Source organism: Pan troglodytes, chromosome X (assembly GCF_028858775.2).
Source record: "Pan troglodytes isolate AG18354 chromosome X, NHGRI_mPanTro3-v2.0_pri, whole genome shotgun sequence".
Lineage (NCBI taxonomy): Eukaryota > Metazoa > Chordata > Mammalia > Primates > Hominidae > Pan > Pan troglodytes.
In genome coordinates, this window is record NC_072421.2 from 145,501,984 (window position 1) to 145,516,370 (window position 14,387).

Here is a 14,387-nt window from a genome sequence, read left to right on the forward strand (position 1 = left end):
CAACATACAAGCTTGATAACCCTGATTTTTCTGTTTCATAACAAATAACACAGGAAAGAAGAGAAGGAATCATAGCCTACACTGGGATCTGCCTTCCTTTCTATATATTCTATCCCATCTTGAGCATGCATGCCGCAGCCTGATACTGATAGTGATAGTGATTGGAGTAGTACATGTATCAGTGAATTGCTGAGAACATTAAATGGTTATTGTTTAAGGGGCTTAGAACAGTGTCTGGCACATGGTAAGTGTGATATAAATATTAACTTGTATATAAAGATTTTCCAGATCCCCTAACTCATTGGTGAAGTGTCTGCTGATTGACTCGTAGCATACGTAAACAGACTGTGTTGGCTTATTTGTTTTGTTCTATTCTGACTATATAGGGAGAGTAGGCATCTTCATTTCTATGGAGTCTCCCTTCATGTACTTCAAGATTATTAAGTTCCCATCTAGGCTTCTTGCTTCAAGTTCAATAATTATAAATATTTTTATCTTTCATTGTAGCTCATGTTTTCCTACACCTAAATAACCTCTTTCCTGTTCCCCTAACACATTCCAAAGAACTATTTTGCCCATTGAGTGAGTATTCCTTTAGATGACTTTTATAATGGAAGAATAAACGGTCTCATATTTTCGAAAGGCCCATGAGACAGAGTCTAAGTCAGTGCTCCTCAAAATGTGATGTGCGTCAGAGTCATTTGTGGCTCTTATTACAAATAAGGATGCTTTTACTCCACCCTGAAGATTTTGATTCAGTAGGTCTGCGTTGGGGCTTTGAGAGGTGTGTTTTTCAAAACCTTACAGTAAGATTCTGAAGTATAAGCGTTGAGAGCCACTACACTAGGGCATATGCTTACCCGCTAACAATCAGCTAGTTCTACTGGGTTCAAATACTCAAGAGGCTCCTCCATGGGCATTTGGAGCTTAATGCAGTCAGGTATTACAATCCTGTGCTCACAAGGGACTCTGTGATTATTATCATCATTATTAACAATATTAAAATGGACTAATAAAGGGTTAACACTTATATAGCACTATGTGCCAGGCAATGTTGTAAGTGCATTACATAAACATACATAAATCAAGGCATTTAATCTCCATAACTTTATGAGTTAGGGACTACCTCTCTTACCCTATTTAGCAGAACCACCTACCATCCTTGTTTTCAGATACAGAAACAGAGACACAGAAAAAATAATAGCTAACTTTATTGACCACTTACCCTCTGCCAGGTTCTAGCTTTAGTAAATCCCTCACTTGCATCTAATTCTCACAACACTTAATGAGTACAGCGTGGCCTCATTGAGGTAGGTCCTTTTCCAAAGTTAATGCTGCTGGTCAGTGGCATCACCAGAACAGTATCCTAGGTCTTCACTGATCTAAAAGTCTGTGGGATCTGGTTGTCAAGATAGGTTAGCAGCTTTTTCTTTTAATAGTATGGGTATAACCCCATTATTATACTGACTTGTAGACACTTTCATGATGAGTTAAAGGAGCTGGGAAAGAAAGTATTCTTTGAAAAGCCTTTGGAAGCCCTCTCTTGAAGTAAGTGGGAGAAGTTTAATTCAACGTGTTGTTTGAAACAGATCCCCCTAAGTGTGAATCTAAGAAGTTAGGGCGGGAACTTCCCTCATGCCTCCCTCAATTGACCCTGGATTTTTCAGAGAATGAAACAGTAGAGAAGGGGTTAATTGTAAGGGTGCCCTAGCTGAAAATTTTTACTCCCTCTTAAATCTAAGAATGTTCTGAAACAAGCCTCAGAGCACGTGACAAAGGTATTTCTGATGCATCTAGATGTGAGAAGCAGTACCTTTGCGTAAAAAAAACAGTGGAATTTAAGAGGACATTTTTGGTGGATTAAGGAGGCAGACAACTTGGAACTGTTCTGGAAAATCTGTTCACTGTGCACTAGCTGGGAGGCTAGTCAAGATGAGAAAAATTTTAACCTTCTCATGTAGGAATTATGTGTTCCTAGAGACAAGACAGGAAAGCTCTTGCTATAGTTCTTTTAATTGCCTAGGAGACTAAGAATGTTGTTCTCTTGGGCAGAGTTTTGGATTTCCCCAGCTCTGGATGGGCAGATGTATTTTGGGACTATAAGATATTTTTCAGACTCAAAGGGTAAAAACAACTAAACAACTTATTTGGAGTGCAGGAATTTCCTATCTTTCAATAAAATTAATGTTATTTTTAAAAGCACAGATAATAATCAGCAACAATAGATAAATAGATATATGGGAAAGCACACAACATAATCTGTCAATGTTTTGCAAAAGAAGAGAAATGTAAGGGGGAAAAGGAGTAAGTGAGGTGACAAAAGCCACATGCATCTGTGGTGACAAATATGGACTCCTTTGCAGGAAGGAGTAGAGTATTTGGGGGATAGGGTAAGCACCTTGCTACTCAATACATGATCTGCAGACCAGGCGCATGAGGTTTGCCTGGAAGCTTGCTGGAAATGCAGAATCTCAGACTCCATCCCAGGCGCACTGAAACTGCATTGCATTTTAACAACCTCGACAGATGATTTGTTCTGACATTAAACTTTGAAAAGTACTGGGGTAGAAGACTGACTTCAGATCTCCTTTTGTTTGCTGCTCCATTTTTATGTATTCTTTGGGAGGAAATCCCTTTTGTTTGAAGGAAAAATGTCTCTAGTGAGTGGTGAATGTAGAGATCAACCTTGGAGAGAGCCTGGAAGCGTATTACTGTCTCCTTCTCTGGTTCTGACAGTGAAAACAACAACAACAACAACAACAAACAAAAAACAGAAACAAAACAAAAAAAAAACCAAAGCAACACCCAACCCTTTCTATTTACAATACTCTATATGATTTAAATAAGAACACAAAGATAATCATTACCCTCATTCTCCACAAACATGCATGTGCAAGGCTTTGTAGATGTGACAGTTACTTGGTTGTGACAGTTTTGTTCAGAGTTGAAAAGTGCTGAGAAGCATCCCTAAATTGACTTCAAACTTGGGGTAGGTGAGAAACAGCTGGGGGGAGTTGAATGAAGTTGGTAGAGATTCATTCTGACAGGATAGCTATTAAGACTAAACACTTGTTTGATGGTGTGGGAGCCTGGAGCACTGGCTGTAATTGAAAGCCTGAATCTCCCTTTTGTAATACAAGTTGACAGTGAAGGCCTGATTGTTGAAAGTATTCTAAAGTTGTTTTCAGCATATATTGGGACTTTCTCTTATAATAAAAGGCATCAGTATGAAGCCATTTGTTTTATTAAGTAGACTATTGACAAGTGAGATTGTTGTGGCTTTCTCATTATGGAACTGAATGAAAAAAAGTTAAATGGTTTGAGTTCTGAATGTGGTAAGTATACAGTTTAGTAAAATAGACGCATTAGCAGCCAGAAATAACAAGGGGTAACTACCCACTAGTGGTGGGAATAGAGCTGTGCTTCTAGATGTAATACTATTTTGGAGGACTTCTGGGGACTAAAGAATACCATGAAATATTATTTTTGTGGATACATCCATTGTCATACTGAGATAGTTCCTAAACAGAGTCTACAAATAATAGCTAGATCTTGATTCCTCAGCAAAATGATGAAGATCTTTTTGATCTTGCTAAGTCTATGACTTCCAGCTGAGGTTGCAGTTCCTTAAGAGTACATTAGGAGCCAGGTGTGGTGGCTTTCACTTGTAATCCCAGCTACTTGGGATTATAATAGTTCAAAACTGTGGTGAACTGTGACCCTGGGACCATGCCACTGTACTGCAGCATGGGTAATAGAGTGAGATCCTGAAGAAAGGAAGGAAGGAAGGAAGAAGGAAAGAAAGAAGGAAAAAAAGAGAGAGAGAGAAAGAGAAGAAAGCAAGCAAGCAAGAAAGAAACAAAAGGGAATTGAAGGGAAGGAGAGGGAAGGGAGGGGAGGGGAGGGGAGGGGAGGGGAGGGGACGGGAAGGGAAGGGGCGGAAGGAAGGAGAAAAGAAAAGAAAAAGAGAACTTTGGTGAAAAGTGGCAAGGGAATGATATCAGCAAGATAGCTGAATAGAAGTGCCTGGTGCTGTCCCCACCCCCATAAGAAGACCCCAAACAACTACATTTGGACTAAAGTGTCTGAAGAAGTGTGCCAGAGTACAGAAAGGGCATGGCTGAATCCCTGTGGAATACAGAAACCCACGATGGTACCATAGAGAGGCGAGCAAAATATCCTGTCTCTGCCACCCTGTATCCTCCACTGGAATCAGCTCAAAGCCAGGAGGAACTTCTTGTGGGAAAAAGGTAAGCAGTAGTCCCCACTACCACTGCATATACCTTCATCCCTTGCTACAGGGGAATCTTACAGTCCTTACAAGCCCTGAACCCAGTTTGAGAATCTTAGATTTTATACAGTGGCATTGCTCCAGAGTAGGATCCCAGGTTGTGAATCACCCATTTCCCATGACCCAAGCTGCTGTGGAACAGCAACATCTTGAAACTGGACCCACTGCTAGAGTGTGTCCTCACCTAAGGGTCAGTAACCACTGCATGCCTTCATCCCTGAGGCTTTGCCACCATTCTACCACGCTCACACAGGTGGCTGCAGTTCTGCTACTCTAGCTACTTGTAGCCTAGACCCAAAGAAACAGCCCTGACCCTTGAGCCTGAACCCATGTGGTACCCTACCTCTCAAGAAACAGGGAGTTCTGCACAGTGAGGAAGCCAACCTTGCCTAAGGGACCTACCATGCATGCATACCCCTGGCCTAAGAACCATCTCAGTGGCCCCATATCTGGTGAGCCTGCCTCCAAACTAGCCAGCCAGCTGCACATGTGTACCCTTGGCCTGAGAACTAGCAGACCAGCCCACCCCTGCAAAGCCACAGCACTGCCACAACAAACTCCCACAGCCTAGGACACTGAAGCACTCACAGGCATCACTGACATGGATTACAGATGAAGAACCTATAGACTATACTATTGTATCTTCCCAGAGCCATAGCCAAGATACAATATCCAACCAATACACTAGGAACTATCTATAGGAAAAAACTTTCCTTATGAAAGGTATTCCATAAAATTGGAAGAGGCAACTCTTCCACCAGATGTGCAGATTATCAATGTAGGGACACAAGAAATGTAAAAAACAGGAAACGTGACACCTCAAAAGGAGCACAAAAATTCTCCAGTTAACAGGACAAAAATAAAATAAAGCTTATAAAATGCCTGAAAGGCAATTTAAAATAATGATCTTTAGGAAATTCAATGAGACACAAGAGAATATAGATAAACAATTCAATGAAATCAGGAAAACCATTCATGATTTGAATGAGAAATTCAACAAAGAGATAGATATAATAAAAAAGAATAAAATAGAAATATTGGAGATGAAGAATACAGTCTATTAAAGAATACTATTGAGCCTCAGCAACAGACTAGATAAAGTGGAAGAACGAAATTCTAAATTTGAAGGCAAATCTTTTGAAATAACACAGTCAGAGGAAATAATAGAAATAAGAAAAAAGAATGAAGAAAGCCTATGGGACTTATAGGACACAATTGAGTGAACAAATAAAAATTTGCATTATTGGAGTTACAAAGAAGAAGAGATAGAGAAAGGTACAGAAAACATTTAATATAAATAATTTGAAAACTTCACAAGACTTGGGAGAGACATGGTCATCCAGATCCAGGAAGCTCAAAGGTCCCCAAATAGATTAACCCAAAAAGGTCCTCTCCAAGGCACATAAAATCAAACTGTAAAAAGTCAAAGACAAAGAGAGAATTCTAAAAGCAGCAAGAGAAAAGCATCAAGTCACATATAAGGTAATCGCCATTAGATCCTCTGCATACTTCTTAGCAGAAACATTATAGGCCAGGAAAAAATGGGATGATATAATCAAAGTACTGAAAGAAAAAAGCCTGCTAGCCAAAAAACCATATATGACCAGGCACAGTGGCTCATGCCTGTAATCCCAGCAGTTTAGGAGGCCAAGGTGGGAGGAATACTTGAGGCCAGGAGTTCAAGACCAGCCTGGGAAACATAATGTGACCCTGTCCTTACAAAAAATAAAAAATAAAAAATTAGCCAGGCATGGTGGCATGTTGCTGTGGTTCCAGATACTCAGAAGACTGAGGTGGGAGGATTGCTTGAGCCTGTGAGGTTGAGGCTGTGGTGAGCCATGATTGTACCACTGTACTCCAGCCTCAGTGACAGAATGAAACCTTGTCTCAAAAAGAAAAAAAAAGAATTCTATACCCAGCAAAGCTACCCTTCAGAAATGAAAAAGAAACTCCTCGGACAAGCAAAAGGTGAGAGATTTTGTCACTACTAGATTGGCCTCAGAAGAAATGCTTAAGGGAGTTCTACAACTGGAAGTGAAAGGGTTATCATTACTATCATGAAAACACATGAAAGTATAAAACTCACTAGTAGAGGTAAATTCATATTTAGACTCAGAATATTCCAGCACTGTAATGGTGCTATGTAAATATTTCACACCTCTAGATGAAGGTTAAAAGTAAAAATGGTTAAAAATAACTATAGCTAAAATTAGTTCTTAAGGAACACATAATATTTAAAGGTCTAAATTAAGGCAACAAAAATATAAATTGGTGAAGAGAGTAAAAATTTACAGCTTTTATGCAACTAAAGTTAACTTGTTATCAGCTTATAAATACAATGTTCTTTATGTTATCCCCAGAGTAATCACAAAGGAAGAAATTGCAGCAGATACACAAATAAGAAAGAGAAAAGAATCAAAACTTGGCATCACAGAAAACCGCCATGCTACAAAGGTGAACAACAAGAGAGGTAAAAAGGACCAAAGGTTCTACAAAACAACCAGAAAACAATGAACATAATGGCAGGAGTAAGTCCTTATCTATCAATAATAACCTTGAGTGTAAATAAATTAAATTTAATTTAATTCTTGAATTAAAAGGTATAGCGTGAACAAATTTAAAAAAATAAGACCCAACTATATGCAGCCTGCAAGAGACTTACTTCTCCTATAAGGATATACATGCTGAAAATGAAGGGGTGGAGAAAAATATTACATGCAAACAGAAACAAAAAGTTAATAGGAATAGCTATACTTATATCACATAAAATGTACTTCGGTAAAAGCTATAAAAACAGACAAAGGTTATTATATAATGATAAAGCAATCTATTCAGTAAGGTGATATAACAGTGGTACATAAATATGCACCCAACACCAGAACACATAAATATATAAAGCAAATTTTAGATCTAAGGGGAAAGATAGACTGCAAAACAATAATGGCAGTGGATTTCAACACCCCACTTTCAGGAATGGACAAATCGTCCAGACAGAAAATCAATGAATAAACACTGGATTGAAACTGCACTGTAGACCAAAAGAACCAAACAAACACTTAAAGAGCATTCTACCCAACAGCAGAAGAATACACATTCCTCTCAACTGCACATGGGACATTCTCCAGGATAGATTATATGTTAAGACACTAAACCAGTTTAAACAAGTTTAAGAAGATAGAAGTCATATCAATTATCTTTTTTGACCACAACAGTATATAACTAGAAATCAAGAACAGGAGGAACATAGGAAACTTAAAAGATACATGGAAATTAAACGATATGTTCCTTAATAACCAATGGGTCAATGAATAAATTTAAAAGGAAATTAGAAGATTTCTTAAGACAAATAAAAATGAGAATACAACATACCAAAATCTATGGGATACAGCAAAAACTGTTTTAAGAGGGAAGTTTATAGCAATAAATGCCTACATCAAAAAAGAAGAAAGTGGAGAGAATGCAGAGCGAGATGGCTGAATAGAACCCTCCAATGATCATGCTCCCCACTCCAGAAACAGAACATTGAACAATTATCTACACAAGAAACCACCTTTATAAGAACCAAAAATCAGGCGAGTGATACCTGATTTTAACTTTGTATCACTGAAAGAGGCACGGAAGAGTGTAGGAAAGACAGTCTTCAGCCGCTAACAACACCCCTCCCTATCCTCAGGCAGGGCAGTGTGGTGCAGAGAATCTGTGTCCTTCTGGGAGGGAGAGCAAAGTGATTGTGGGACTTTGCACTGGAACTCAGTGCTGCCCTGTCATAGCAGCATTTGGCAGAAAGATACCTGATATGATCTCTATCTTCCCAGTGCCCACAAAGGGAGCACTTAGACCAGCACTAGTCAGAAGGGAAATTTCCCTCCCAACGGTAGGGAGAAATAATTCCACCTGGGAGTTATAAACGCAGTGGTTCTGAACTATCAGTTAGGACCCAGGAAAAAGACTCGCTGCTACAGTGTTCAAGAAGATGAACAGGATGTTGAGAATAAGAACATAGGCTCAAGCAGACCTCAGTTCAAATTGTAGCCAGTGACACCTGTTCTTTATGTATGTATTTGTGTGTGTGTGCGTGTGTGCGCAATTGTGTGCATTTGTCTAATATTTAAAAAATGTATGGATACCTACTTTACAAACTCTTGTGAAGATGGTTTGAAATATCATATAAAAAGCACTTCAAACAGTACCCATAACATAGTAGGAGATCAACAAACTAGGATTTAGTAATAGTAGCAGTGTCATCAGGAGTGATACCAAAATGGTGGGTATGTAAAGTCAGTCTAATCTTTAATATTTCTGAATAGTGTGGCCTTGTTTATAGGCCAACTCGCCTTTACTGGCCAATAGCAGATGGGGAGCAATGGATCCTTTTCCTCATGAGTGACATAAACAGGAACGGTACACAAGAAATAAATATGAAGAATTAAAAGTATATATACACACACACACACACACACACACACACACACATCCATATAGTTTATTCTACAAATTACTTGCTATTCATATTATGCCGTGACTTTTGTATCAAGCTCTGTGACCCTGAATGGGAGGTGCTAAGTTACTTTGTATTTAATTGTTATAATTTATTGCTTTTTCTGCCTTCAGCCACTGACTGTAAATTTTTGTAGAGAAACACAAAATTGCTTCCTGTTCTTGACACAGAAAGGCCTTTTTCCCCCTAGTTATGCTCATAATTTTATGTTGGATGACCTTTGTTTCTGTGGCTTGGTTTTATGATTTAAAAACTGCTTTGGATGACAGACAGTTCTGGAAATGATTTTTTTTAACCAATGCAAATTGCCTGAGCCCACGACATAATGCTAGTTCTTCTCTTTGTATTTCCTGATAGTATTACCAGCATCATGCTGCCTATAAATCAATTAATCTGCCCTGGATGAGAATCTCAAGGCCTGTGAGTATGTTGCTTGAAAAAAATACCTTTGTCTCTACCAACTTTTATTCCCAACATGAAATTCTTGTAAAATGACATTAAGGCAGTTGGAAATTAAAAGCAATCCGTTTTTTCTTTAGATAAAAGGTTTGGTTCTGATACATAACACAGTCAGTTTGAGTGAAAGAGAAGAATTTTTGTACTGAGTATTTTTTTCTTGTGCCTGAAGCTTTAACCTCCTTTTCTTTCCCTGTTGTGTGTTAAGAAAATTAAGTATCATAAGTAAGGGAGACTACATTGGGATGTGCAGCCCCTATTGCCTTTTGATTGTGAAAACACAGGCCAAGGCCTGAGCATCTTGTTGACTCATTTGCACAGATGGAAAGCATGAAGATTTACCCTCAACAGCAGGTTAGAATTGGAAGTCACAGGCTCAAATTGGAAGTCACCATGTCTCCCTGTATCAATTTAGTGTCCTCATTGCCCCATGCAACTTCTTAACATAAATTTGGATTTTAAAAAGAGTATTTTTTTGAAGTGTGGGCTTTTTGAGATTAAGTGTAGGCCAAAGGGATGCATGGCTGAGAAGTTAAGTATGATCAAAATCCTGCTAAGTGCCTGCCTTATATTTTCAACCAGGAGGGATAGTCTAAGGCTATTGGCAGAAGTTCAGGCTCTTCTAAAACAAGGGCAATCTACCAACCCAAGAGCCAAAAACAGCAAAGGAAATATGTGCCAGCTTTCTCCCTATATTGGCCCGTTGGGTTTTGGTCACCCATCCTTAACAGGGTCATTTCTGGCTGCTAATAAAAAAAACAGGCCCAAATTTAGGGTTCTTGAGGGCCATTAGGAGGACAAGGGAGAAACTGCAATACAAACAGAGTGGTTGAGATAGATAGGGACAAGAATGGAGTTGTACCTATCTGAGAAAAGATGTTCTGAGTGTCTGTGATTCATAGAATCAGTTTGAATAGTGGGAACGAAAACATAAAGTGATTTTGGAAGTTTTCAAATAACATATGTACCAATATGTGTGTGCACATTCACACATGTGTGATGGCTGTTTGGGAATGTGTGTATCTCATGTCCTGATGATATCATCTTTTGGAATGAAATATTTATTTTTGCAGCTACCTATGAGAGTTTGAAGGCTAAGTCCAGTCCAGTTTCTGAGCCTCTTCAATCTGAGCAGAGTCAAAAATCCCATTGGTTACTGAATCCTGGAATTAGCTTCATTTCTGTTGACCATGAACACCTAGTGTGCTTGGTGGTGTTTCTTGTTCCCTCATGTGCTTACCAAATCATACCTTTCTCACTTCCATCATGTTGGTCCAGTCTCTCTGCCTGAGTTTATGTTTTGGTTTTGAATTCCTCACTGGAACTAGGTTTGTCTTGAATACCTGCCCTCTTGGCTGGGTTCTTATACTGATCATGACCCCTTCCTGCACCAAACCTGCATACAAGAGTTCCTTTAAACTTAGGACATTGGACTGCCTCCGGGTATAACAAACAAACTACCATTGGATCAGTCCTCCCTCAGCCGTGTTGGACCTACCGTGGTCTTATTTTCCCTCTTCACTTGAACATGTTAAAGAAGATCCAGCATGCCATTTCACCTGAGATTCTTCTGTTTGATGGCAATCAACGTCCAAGAGTTCATACATTTACCAAAAAAGGGGACGTTTTTGGTTTAGAATACTTTGAAATGTCAAAATGAATGAAAGTATTAACTAGTAATATTAGTGCATTAATATATAACCTAGCTACTTATGTCTCCATTTTTTAAAGAACCAATTGCAAGTCTTTTGAGTACTAGTCCTAGTTCTGGTCCTATTTTGGTGATTTGGAATATCACACAGTAAATTCCTCCTTTTATGTATGTTACAAACTGTAGCTATTGCAATATTCATAAGCAAGAGTTCTCACAAATACATAAACATGAGGTATGTATCTTCTTTTATTTTTATTTTTTATTTTTTATTATTATACTTAAAGTTTTAGGGTACATGTGCACATTGTGCAGGTTAGTTACATATGTATACATGTGCCATGCTGGTGCGCTGCACCCACTAACTCGTCATCTAGCATTAGGTATATCTCCCAATGCTATCCCTCCCCCCTCCCCCCACCCCACAACAGTCCCCAGAGTGTGATATTCCCCTTCCTGTGTCCATGTGATCTCATTGTTCAATTCCCACCTATGAGTGAGAATATGCGGTGTTTGGTTTTTTGTTCTTGCGATAGTTTACTGAGAATGATGATTTCCAATTTCATCCATGTCCCTACAAAGGACATGAACTCATCATTTTTTATGGCTGCATAGTATTCCATGGTGTACATGTGCCACATTTTCTTAATCCAGTCTATCATTGTTGGACATTTGGGCTGGTTCCAAGTCTTTGCTATTGTGAATAATGCCGCAGTAAACATATGTGTGCATGTGTCTTTATAGCAGCATGATTTATAGTCCTTTGGGTATATACCCAGTAATGGGATGGCTGGGTCAAATGGTATTTCTAGTTCTAGATCCCTGAGGAATCGCCATACTGACTTCCACAATGGTTGAACTAGTTTACAGTCCCACCAACAGTGTAAAAGTGTTCCTATTTCTCCACATCCTCTCCAGCACCTGTTGTTTCCTGACTTTTTAATGATTGCCATTCTAACTGGTGTGAGACGGTATCTCATTGTGGTTTTGATTTGCATTTCTCTGATGGCCAGTGATGGTGAGCATTTTTTCATGTGTTTTTTGGCTGCATAAATGTCTTCTTTTGAGAAGTGTCTGTTCGTGTACTTTGCCCACTTTTTGATGGGGTTGTTTGTTTTTTTCTTGTAAATTTGTTTGAGTTCATTGTAGATTCTGGATATTAGCCCTTTGTCAGATGAGTAGGTTGTGAAAATTTTCTCCCATTCTGTAGGTTGCCTGTTCACTCTGATGGTAGTTTCTTTTACTGTGCAGAAGCTCTTTAGTTGAATTAGATCCCATTTGTCAATTTTGTCTTTTGTTGCCATTGGTTTTGGTGTTTTAGACATGAAGTCCTTGCCCATGCCTATGTCCTGAATGGTAATGCCTAGGTTTTCTTCTAGGGTTTTTATGGTGTTAGGTCTAACGTTTAAGTCTTTAATCCATCTTGAATTGATTTTTGTGTAAGGTGTAAGGAAGGGATCCAGTTTCAGCTTTCTACATATGGCTAGCCAGTTTTCCCAGCACCATTTATTAAATAGGGAATCCTTTCCCCATTGCTTGTTTTTCTCAGGTTTGTCAAAGATCAGATAGTTGTAGATATGCGGCGTTATTTCTGAGGGCTCTGTTCTGTTCCATTGATCTATATCTCTGTTTTGGTACCAGTACCATGCTGTTTTGGTTACTGTAGCCTTGTAGTATAGTTTGAAGTCAGGTAGTGTGATGCCTCCAGCTTTGTTCTTTTGGCTTAGGATTGACTTGGCGATGCGGGCTCTTTTTTGGTTCCATATGAACTTTAAAGTAGTTTTTTCCAATTCTGTGAAGAAAGGCATTGGTAGCTTGATGGGGATGGCATTGAATCTGTAAATTACCCTGGGCAGTATGGCCATTTTCACGATATTGATTCTTCCTACCCATGAGCATGGAATGTTCTTCCATTTGTTTGTATCCTCTTTTATTTCCTTGAGCAGTGGTTTGTAGTCCTACTTGAAGAGGTCCTTGACATCCCTTGTAAGTTGGATTCCTAGGTATTTTATTCTCTTTGAAGCAATTGTGGATGGGAGTTCACTCATGATTTGGCTCTCTGTTTGTCTGTTGTTGGTGTATAAGAATGCTTGTGATTTTTGTACGTTGATTTTGTATCCTGAGACTTTGCTGAAGTTGCTTATCAGCTTAAGGAGATTTTGGGCTGAGACAGTGGGGTTTTCTAGATATACAATCATGTCATCTGCAAACAGGGACAATTTGACTTCCTCTTTTCCTAATTGAATACCCTTTATTTCCTTCTCCTGCCTAATTGCCCTGGCCAGAACTTCCAACACTATGTTGAATAGGAGTGGTGAGAGAGGGCATCCCTGTCTTGTGCCAGTTTTCAAAGGGAATGCTTCCAGTTTTTGCCCATTCAGTATGATATTGGCTGTGGGTTTGTCATAGATAGCTCTTATTATTTTGAAATACGTCCCATCAATACCTAATTTATTGAGAGTTTTTAGCATGAAGGGTTGTTGAATTTTGTCAAAGGATTTTTCTGCATCTATTGAGATAATCATGTGGTTTTGGTCTTTGGCTCTGTTTATATGCTGGATTACATTTATTGATTTGCGTATATTGAACCAGCCTTGCATCCCAGGGATGAAGCCCACTTGATCATGGTGGATAAGCTTTTTGATGTGCTGCTGGACTCGGTTTGCCAGTATTTTATTGAGGATTTTTGCATCAATGTTCATCAAGGATATTGGTCTAAAACTCTCTTTTTTTGTTGTGTCTCTGCCTGGCTTTGGTATCAGAATGATGCTGGCCTCATAAAATGAGTTAGAGAGGATTCCCTCTTTTTCTATTGATTGGAATAGTTTCAGAAGGAATGGTACCAGTTCCTGCTTGTACCTCTGGTAGAATCGGCTGTGAATCCATCTGGTCCTGGACTCTTTTTGGTTGGTAAGCTATTGATTATTGCCACAATTTCAGATCCTGTTATTGGTCTATTCAGAGATTCAACTTCTTCCTGGTTTAGTCTTGGGAGAGTGTATGTGTCGAGGAATGTATCCATTTCTTCTAGATTTTCTAGTTTATTTGCGTAGAGGTGTTTGTAGTATTCTCTGATGGTAGTTTGTATTTCTGTGGGATCGGTGGTGATATCCCCTTTATCATTTTTTATTGCATCTATTTGATTCCTCTCTCTTTTTTCTTTATTAGTCTTGCTAGCGGTCTATCAATTTTGTTGATCCTTTCAAAAAACCAGCTCCTGGATTCATTAATTTTTTGAAGGGTTTTTTTGTGTCCCTATTTCCTTCAGTTCTGCTCTGATTTTAGTTATTTCTTTCCTTCTGCTAGCTTTTGAATGTGTTTGCTCTTGCTTTTCTAGTTCTTTTAATTGTGATGTTAGGGTGTCAATTTTGGATCTTTCCTGCTTTCTCTTGTGGGCATTTAGTGCTATAAATTTCCCTCTACACACTGCTTTGAATGCGTCCCAGAGATTCTGGTATGTTGTGTCTTTGTTCTCGTTGGTTTCAAAGAAC